The 9,805-nt window shown below is 44.8% G+C and overlaps 1 protein-coding gene across 2 annotated transcripts in view; it reads right to left on the bottom strand.

Annotated features, from left to right (window-relative positions):
* Window positions 1-9,805, bottom strand: part of LOC111875418 (mucin-5AC) — a 194,925-nt gene that overhangs the window by 92,322 nt on the left and 92,798 nt on the right. The window lies entirely within an intron of this gene.

The raw sequence follows: 9,805 nt of genomic DNA, 5'->3' as shown, positions 1-9,805 counted from the left end.
CCCCCCCCCCACCTAATGTAAAGGAGGCTGGGTAGCCTCAGAGCCGGTCACGACACTACGGTGAAGAGAAAAATCTCTTGCCTTTACCGGGTATCGAATGCCGGATATTCGGTCGCCCAGCCTGCAACTCAGTCAGAACCAGTTTCCGAAACGATATGTTGTCTGGTTTCAAGAATACCGGACGATGGATAAAATCCAAAAATTCCAGCAATTCTGAATGTAAGAATATTAATCAGTTGCACAGTGTAATGCCAGAGAAAGCTTCGACGTGGGTTGGGGATCCACTGCCTATAGCCGCAAGCCGTACCAAATACTGTGGCAAACACAGGGCTAATCTACGTACTGTTATTATTTGTAGCCTTGATGAAAATGCGAGTGCCATCGAACGCAACACGTGACTAAAAGGAGAGTGTTTAAATAACTAAGCACTAAGCTATCAAGGTGTATGGGGGAGTAGATGTATAGATTCACATTCTTCTTGACCTCGGCACTACTTGGTGAGTGGTCAGTTTCACGGCCCGGCCGCTTTACCCTCAGTACTCATTTTATAGGAGCCCCAGAGCCGGTCCGGACGACGTGGCCAAGAAAAAATTCTTGACCTTACCGGGACTCGAACTCTTGACACCTCGGCCGTCCAGACCGCAGCCAGTCGCTATACCGACTGAGGTACCCCAGCTCGTTAAAATGACAGTAGTTGTAAAAAATTATGTTTGGACTACGAGATAAAGGCAGAATTTACATTCGATGAGTCACTGTTCGACAACCATTGCTTGGAAGGGTCATGTTATCGGCATGGCGACATTCAATATTCCGGACACAGTCCAGGGAGTACAGTGAATAGAAGGGCGTGTCTGACTGTCTGCAGTGCATTGCTTATGGAGTTAATCCAAATGAAACAGCATGACGAGGACTGTTTCCTGGACCACCAGACCAAAATGCAATGAATTCTACTTTTTACAGTGAGAGACAGCGAGTTTCCCAAAGCATTCGTGACCACTACCAAACGTGCAACGGATTCAGAGGACCCAGGTCGCACGCCAAACTGCTACAGCTAATATTTAATTTCATCGCCCAAAACCAACCAATTCTGAGCTGATATTACTGTGAAAAGGTAAAGTTGTCCATGTGTTAATTAATAAAACACTATTCCACTTGACCTCTGGGGAAATCGTCCCCCAGTAGGGGAGATTGAGTGGGCCCCAGAGCCGGTCTGGACGCTATAGTAAAGTTGCACCCGTGCTTAACTAATTAAGCACAACACCATGAAGGCGTATGGGGGAGTTGACGAATAGATTCACATTTTCTTGATCGCGGCACTAGGTGGAGGTGAGTGGTCAGCTTCACGCCCCGGCTCCTTTATCCCCGGGGGAAAAGCGTCCGGTACCCATTGGTTAGAAGGTTGGGTGGACCGCAGGGCCGGTCTGAACAACGTGGAGAAAATTCTTTACCCTACCAGGACTCGAACTTCAACCCCTTGGTTGTCCAGCCCGCAACCCGTCGCTATACCGACTGAGTAGCTGTGCTATTTAATTTTCGAAACAAGTGAAGGATACGAAGCATAGCTACAGATGCTCAATGTTGAACCTCGCTGTTGGATTGTGACGCAAATGACAGGCCTAATCATATGTACCGTAAGTGTAAGCATCATTTAGAAATACAAACTATACGTAGTTTGGGAAGAATTTTAAAAATTGGTATTTACTTTTTCGAAACCGGTACAACAACATGAAGCACATGCAACTACAGGAGAATATGCAAATTATTCCACGTCGTGTAAAAAGAATTTTTTACAAAGGGTATAAAATATTCACTACATGTCATTCTATACATAATACGTAATTCAATATTAAGAAACAGCAATTTCATACAGTAATAAGAACTGAAATTGTAATATCACGGAACGAGCGAGATGACTTTTTTTTTCCCCTTGTCTAGGGCCATGTGAAGTCATCGTCAACGTTCGTATTGGATACAGACATTTGTACTTTACCATACCTCAGATGTTTTGTTTGCAGAAAAAACGCAAATCTAAAGATTCAGGGAAATGGAAAATGAAGGACAGTTGCACAGCAACGGTGCAATTACAGAAATTGGGCCTGAAACAGCCGTCTGAATGACAATGGCTGACTCCCCTCCCTACAAACACATCACGATTACAAAGTATCGTTACATACCCCAGCTCTCTGATGAAAACTGCGTAATGGTGCGCTTTATGATTTGTACCCAGCACCAAATATTAATAGGGAGAACAAACAAAGGAATGTCAGATGAAAGGAGCACGTACCGCGACTGGGGAGACGACAAAAACATGAGATTTTGGTTGAAAATCCTGAAGGAAAGAGACCGCTAGATGATAAAAAGGTAAACGTGTCCCCGTGCTTAACTAATTAAGCTCTACACCATGAAGGCGTATGGGGAGCGGAGTTATAGCTCCACTATTCTTAACCACGGCACTAGCTGGAGGTAAACGGTTAGCTTCACCCTCCGGAGAAACAGACCCGGTACCCACTGGACAGGAGGTTGGGTGGGTCCCAGAACCGGAATGGACGACGTGGAGAGGAGAAAAATCTCGATCGAACGTCGATACCTCGATGTCCAGCCCGTAGCCTGTCGCTATACCAACTGCGTTATCCCAGTGTGAGGGACTGGACTGAGCTTATCTGGATATGATCCCGGTAAAGCTATCCCTGTAACAGGCCATGCAGGCCCATAGGCTTGTGAGACGTCGAGGCTACCACACTTTCTAGACAATCGACACACAGTAGGCGGTGAGGTTATCAGTCTTACGCGCTGGCCGCCCTTTATCCCCCAGGAAGATTCCTGGTACTCATTTCTGTTAGAGGCTTAGCTGACTCCAGGGCCATAGTGCGACTGGAAGGATTAGGTAAATTGAATAAATCCACCTCATCGGGACTCAAATCCGCAATCTTCCGGCTTGTAGCACAGTGCCTCAACCAACTACGCTATCGCGTGCCCCTGGATATGATCCTGGTACATGTGAATTCTCTAACGTCCCTATGGTTCCACAGAAGGCGGGGAATTTGGCCAGTGAGCGACTATAAACTTCCCCAAAACGATTCTGCTCCATGGAGTTAACGCCGCAGTCTTCATACAGCTGGAGAGACTCCTTCCAAGTAAAACGAAGAAGCAGTGAATCTCAGGATGGAGTCAGCAAGATCATCCCAAATAAATATGTGCTTATTCAACTCGTGTCCGGTATCTCCATCTTCGCCTTCCGGGGCTGTCGAAGTTGTTTTTGTTGTTCTTCGAGTTCATAACAGAGAAGGACAACACTCCTTCCTCACCCACAGTCACTACAAACTTGTAAAACAAACAACCCCTAGGATATGCGACAGAGTGTGTTTATTATACTTCACTATTTCCTCACAGATGAGGGTATAAACATTGGCGGTTTTCAGTGACTACTTCTGTATTATGAATGAGGTGTCATTGGACAAGGGTCGCAGGGATCGCTGAGAAGTGATTCATGTTCTTCAAGAAGAGAGAGATGTTTATGTAGTAGATAACTGATACATGGAGGCGTACCTGCATTATAAACCTTACCTCACACAACTGTTACAGCAATTAACAGGCTGACTTCGTGGTGTAGAGTCCCTGGGAAGTGACAACCGTTCAGTTGGTCAAAAAGTTCCCTGCCTTTTATGGAACCTCAACATGTAAGCAGTTAACAGAATTGTATATTACTACAGATATTACGCAGTGGTAACAGAGGAAAATACCGATGACAGTGTCCGCGCTAAGGCATGAAGTGTCTTCGCCCACTCAAACATTGGGATCGTGGGTTAGAATATCGCTCAAGGCATGGATGTCTTTGTGCGTTTATTCCGAGTTTTGCTGTTCTGTGTGTGCAGTTAAGAGGCTTTGAGACGGACTGAGCCCCCGTCCAAGGAGTTCTATCGACTGTGTAAATGGTCAAGAAGCTGAAAAGCGACCAAATTCCAACAAAAGGGATGTAGACCCATTGATAGACGAACATGAGTCTACACCTCCACGTTATACATTTGATTTCACAGTTTATAATAATGGCAGCTGTCGGATGGCGGGGTGCCTACTGGGTAGAAGTCTAGAGGACGCTACTGTGCTCTATATCAGTGATTCTCAACTTTTATGAGACTGCGGCCCGGTAAATTCTTTTTTTTTTTTATGAGAGCCCGGCATAATTGATTCCAGGGCCCGGTACCGAGCTGCGGCCCGGCAGTTGAGAAACACTACTCTATATCAAAGTCTCAAACTTGAACTTGCCTGGGATAATCCCAGAAAAAGGATGGATATAAGCCCTATCCATCAGAGTAAATATCCCAAGAATGAGATATATCCCTGCGCATCAAGTAAAGAGAAAAAATGAAGTCCGGATGAAAGGATGGCCATCAGACAGTCTTCATAGTACCTTGTTAGGTAATGGTGCTAAATAAACTGACCAGATATAGAACTCAGATCCGCTTGACTGGAGCCTCGTGGTTGCATCATATAAACTGAACGCAGTGGCTATAAACGCTACCTCGCATAATGCAATACCGCGGTTAGATTCCGAGACGAGACACCATCCCGAAAGAAACCAGACCGTTATTTTCAGTTTTGTCTCATTTAAATTTCATCATGACCGTAACGTTGTAGACTGACTCGCTGAAGCCGAGTGCTTCTTGAGAAGCTGACAGCCGATAAACTGCTCAAAATACCGTCACCTTCTATGGAACTAGAAAGGCACAAGAGTCTGCCAATGGTTCCTATTCAGAGCAATATACGTATACGTATATATACCTTCTTATCCTCCTCTTTAAGATACATTAATGGGGTTCTCATATACGTATGTATGTATGTGGGTATTGTGATGAATATGGCCACTGCTAAGTACCAGCAAACACGCAACAATAGGAGCCGTGTTCTCTGTGGCCCGTGCTACAATTAGTTACTAGGTAGCACAACAATTCTAACAGAAGAGGTGTTTTCAATGTGATGCGCGCCACGCCTAGTGCTAGCCAATAGAGCTGTACGCGCCTTGACTATCTGCTAGGCAATTGCGTGGTAATACGTCTCTACAATAATAGGTGTTTTCTATGTAGTCCGTGCCGCGGCTATATAACGAGGTTCCAGGATAACTGAGTCAGTTTAGAGAGTTGGACCTGTGCAGTTGAGAGTACAAGGACGAGAATGGAGCCTGGTTTGTGAAGTGTGTAGATTAGTGATAGCGCTATAATTGATTGTAATTGTGAAGAAGTGCCAATAAATCCAATCATCCAATGCAGAATCCATTATTATTCGTCACGCTAACCCCTATACGCGACAGTACGAATATGTATGTATTTATGGTTCAGACAACGACGCTATCAGCAGCTCATGCTACAAACGTTGAGGTGACACGACGATAAGTGCGTGCATGAGAGCAAGGTCGTGGAATAATCTGGGATACTATCCCACAATTTACCTAGAGGGTCTGAGGAAAATTATGAAATACGTCAAAATAACTCCGGGCCGAGATTTTAAACCGGAACTTTCCGGAAGCGTTATCCACTCGAACGCAACATACGGTTGCGGTGCTTTTGTGAATATGCAAATGAACCTTTGGGCTCCTATAAAATACGGGGAATTCCTTGAGCAGCTGGCCGGATTATTCGCTTCTCAAAGGAACTATGCTCCATGCACTTAGTTCTACGTCATGAAGTATAAAAAACAAACAGCACTGAAGGGTTACGTCACAGATTGGCACAGCAGTAAACACTGGAAAGAATAAGATCTCACGCCATGTTAGATCTAGAGGAGATGAGCCATTTCTGTCGACTGTATCCAGTTAAGTGTGAACGAAAAGAAACAACAGGAAATGACAACAGTCTCTTGTGCTGCTTTATGGTACAGTGAACAACCACACAGGAAACGGTTGGAGATGAATGTGACGTGTGCTTGGCCGTGGTCCATACCAAAGAGAACATCTGTGTCAGTGTGCTGTACCGTAAGCAGTGCAAACTGAAGCATGCATAATTTAATATTATGTCTCATGTGACGTAAGATGAGCTTCTCTGCCCTGTAGGGGTCAAATACCAAAGATGGAGAAGCAGCTGCACAGACACAGTACACCGTTTATAAGGATATTGCCAAAAGACGTACCGTATTCGTAAATTAAATTACCTAATACAAGTTGACCCTTTACCACTAACATACCAACAACAACAAAATCTCAAACTGACAAAACAAATGTGTCTTATTTTAAACTGTCTACAAATCTTTTAGGCAAATAGAAACAAGCAGCTTCCGTGCCCGAAAAAAACAGGAATTGGAATGAGAAGATATTAATAATGTAGCAGTGACACTTCTAAAAGTGCCGAAGAAAAGTGTTTCGTTCTAACTGGTCCAAAAATCTTTCAACAAGAGTCATTATTGCTGAAAAAATAAGAACTGAAAAGGAATGAGAAAATATTTTATTAAGAGGTTCTGAGACACGTAGCTCACGAAGACTGAAAACTTAGATATAGGACTGAATAAAACCAGGAGAATGTAACATATAAGGCCGATGGGAATGTTGATCACAAATAAAAAAAAAAAAAAAAAAAAAAAAAAAAAAAAAAAAAACACAGACAGAAAAAGTTACAACTGTAACACGACTCAAAAAGCTGGGAAAATTTCTGACTGAAAAAAAAGTTAGGCAATTTTATGCTCAACTAAGTACGTAACTGTCTCCATAAAGCGGAATTTTTTTAATAATATGATAGTTGCTCTGCTAATCAACAAATTATCATCTTTTACGAAATCAGGTGGTTCATTACCGTGTTCTCATAAGGTTAAGGGTGTTTTGTACAAGCTTTAAATAAAAGACATACGGTGTTTGCATCTCTCTGAAAACCTTCACTTCATAAATGTGCGAAAACGGACTAAAACCCAAAAGTATACGTGTATTTCCTACTGAATGTAGTGCAGGGCATATCTTGCATTTTCGATCATATTCCCGTGTGCGGGGCGGGTTAGAATACCTGCACCGTAGCCCTGCGAGTCGTAGAAGATAACGGAAAGGGAATCCAGTGCCTGGGGGTATAAGTGGGCCACCCTGTCACTGGGGAACATAAAAACAAAGACCTGGTTCTTCAGGTTGTGGGTTGGACGCAAGGCTGACGACCTTGCTCTGTAGAAAAAATGACTGTTCCCAAATCCAAATACGTGAAAACCGGATGCTGTCTGGCAGAATCTTCTAAGAAAGGCTATGACTGAAAAAGTGTTGTTTTGCCATTGATGATCATAAGTTCATATATACTGGAGGCATTAATGTGTCACATTTATGTATAATATCTTGTGCTTTACGAAACCCGTCTGACACAAAAACAAGTTCCCATGATAATCCGTTACAAACAGGTTTTACTCGATCTGCAATTACGTATAGCGCAATATAGCATCAATATTCTCCAATGTCTCTGAATGGGTCTGTGTTATTAGTTCGGAACAGGCGGGATTTAAAGTACTGTCCGTTGGTATCGCATGCTCAGGGTCCACTCTCCTTCCCATTATTTCAGCCGCAGCTGGAAGCCGCTGAAGACCTCCCCCCACTCTCTTCTGCTCCTGTGCCATGGCAATGCCGCTGGACTGTTACGTCACCATTTGAAAGTTGCCCCTGGTAATCATACCGATTCATACGCCGGTGGGAAATGCAAACATGCATACACAGGACTTCTCTTCCGTAAGATTTTCTACACAAGGCACGACGCATCTGTTTCGTAGTGTGTGTCCTCATCAGTTAGTGACGAGTCCTTTACGTCATCATTAGGAAGTTAGTACATTCTTTTTTTCATCATAATTCCGTTATTCATATACAAAACAAACAAACTCCGTGACCTGTAGTCCGCAAGCGAACTATACAGACCGACCGCCGCTTTTCGGCGAAGTTAGTGAACACTTTTGCGGATAGAGGGTGTCGCGTGGTCAGCGCAACGAATTCCCACGGCCGTTAATCTGGGTTTTCTAGACCGGAGCCGCTTTTTCCTTGAATTAACTCCTCAATTATCCTCACGAGGATGAGTCGACCCAGTTCCAGACCCACTACTTCTCAGAAAATCTGGTACTGGCGGGAATCGAGCCCGGAACATCTGGATCTGTAGCCATGAACTCTGACCACTATACCACAGAGGCGGTCCAGTTATTCATATGTTGGTGGGAAATTTAAACATACATACACGTGATTTTTCTTCCGTAAGTTCTCGTACAGAAGGTGTGGCTTTACCAAGGCCGTAACAAAAACATACCATGCGCTGAAGTTGTATGGGGAAAATGGTGGGACACAGATAAGACGGATGGGAAGAGAACATTTCTGTGAAAAGGTAAGTTATCCATGTGCTTAATTAATTAAGTACTACGCCATGAAGGCGTACGGGGGAGTGGATGTATAGACCCACGTTTAGTTGACCTCGGCACTAGTTGGAGGTGAGTGTTCAGCTTCACGACCCGCCCGCTTTACCCCTGGGGAAAGAGCCTCCGGTACCTCTTGGATAGGAGGCTGGGTGGGCCCCAGGGCCGGTTTGGACGACGTGGAGAAGTGAAAACTCTTGCTCCCACCAGAACTGGAACTCCGACCTCTCGGTCGTCCAGCCCGTAGCCAGTCGCTGTACCGAACAATTCTGTTCCTCCTGTAAATAGTATTCAGCTGTCCAGCATGCAGCCAGCCACTTTACTTATCGAGCTTCGAGGCCATATAAATGAGAACACGACACGGATGAGCATGTTCTAACGAAGCTCATACGTAAGCTACTAAGCCGACAGTCACTTTCTTATTCCGATAATTCTGTATCAGCTCGATGGCACTTGCTATACGCCTTGAAAAATCCCGCGGTATGCAGCTACTCGAGGAATGAGTTCTGTATTCTTCAGTGACTCAACTCAGCCTGCCGACAACCCCGTCACAGGACAAGTTTCCGTGTAAGGCAGCCTCTGCTCTGCAGCGTGTCCATGAGATAACTACAAATTCCTCAGACGCAAGAACCCAGCTTCTCAGGGGTGAGTACCCACGTCAGCTGCAGCGGCCACGCCTCTTGACTTGCTTTCGGGAGATGGCCGCTTCGAATCCAGGCTGCAATACCGATTACCTTTTCTCAGTTTCTTGAGGTGGAGTGAGACTGAGTCTACTTGCTACTAATTGGTCTATTGTACCAGCCTCAGAGGATAGACGATGAGTGTGGAGCAGTCGGTGGAATGAGAATTGGCAGGGGACAACGAAGTACTAGGAGAGAACCTGCCCCAATGCCACTGTGTCAACCACAAACCCCACAATGATCTGACCTGGGCTCCAATCCTGGCCGTCGCGGTGGGAAGCCGGAAATTAACCGCCTCAGCTATGACACGGTCTTTACCGATGACCTTGGTTCACACATTTCAGTTTCCTTTACTTCACCAGGCAAATGTAGGGCCAGTACCTCAAATTAGACCACAACCGCATCCTTCAACATCCTTTCCAATTCAGTATTCACTACTTATCGTACAATTCGATTCCTGGCGCTACCAGATTTTCTGAGATGTAGTGGGTCTGGAACGGGGTCCACTCGGCTTCGTGAGGATAATTGAGGAGCATTTCAAGGAAATAACGGCTCCGGTCTAGAAAACCGAAATTAACGGCCGTGGGGATTCGTCGCGCTGACCACGCGACACCCTTCAGGTAAAGTTGACACACATGAATATAACCGGAGAAATGTATGAACTAAGACGACTAACGCGGAATCATTACTGCGTCTGTCCGGAATGTAAATCATGTTTCCTTCCCTGTGAACATGAGCACCTAACAGGACTTGGTTGTCTGCCATCAACATTACTTTAATTT

The sequence above is a fragment of the Cryptotermes secundus genome, unplaced genomic scaffold (genome assembly GCF_002891405.2).
Source record: "Cryptotermes secundus unplaced genomic scaffold, Csec_1.0 scaffold115, whole genome shotgun sequence".
Taxonomy (NCBI): domain Eukaryota; kingdom Metazoa; phylum Arthropoda; class Insecta; order Blattodea; family Kalotermitidae; genus Cryptotermes; species Cryptotermes secundus.
This window is presented reverse-complemented; position numbering and strand designations above follow the sequence as displayed.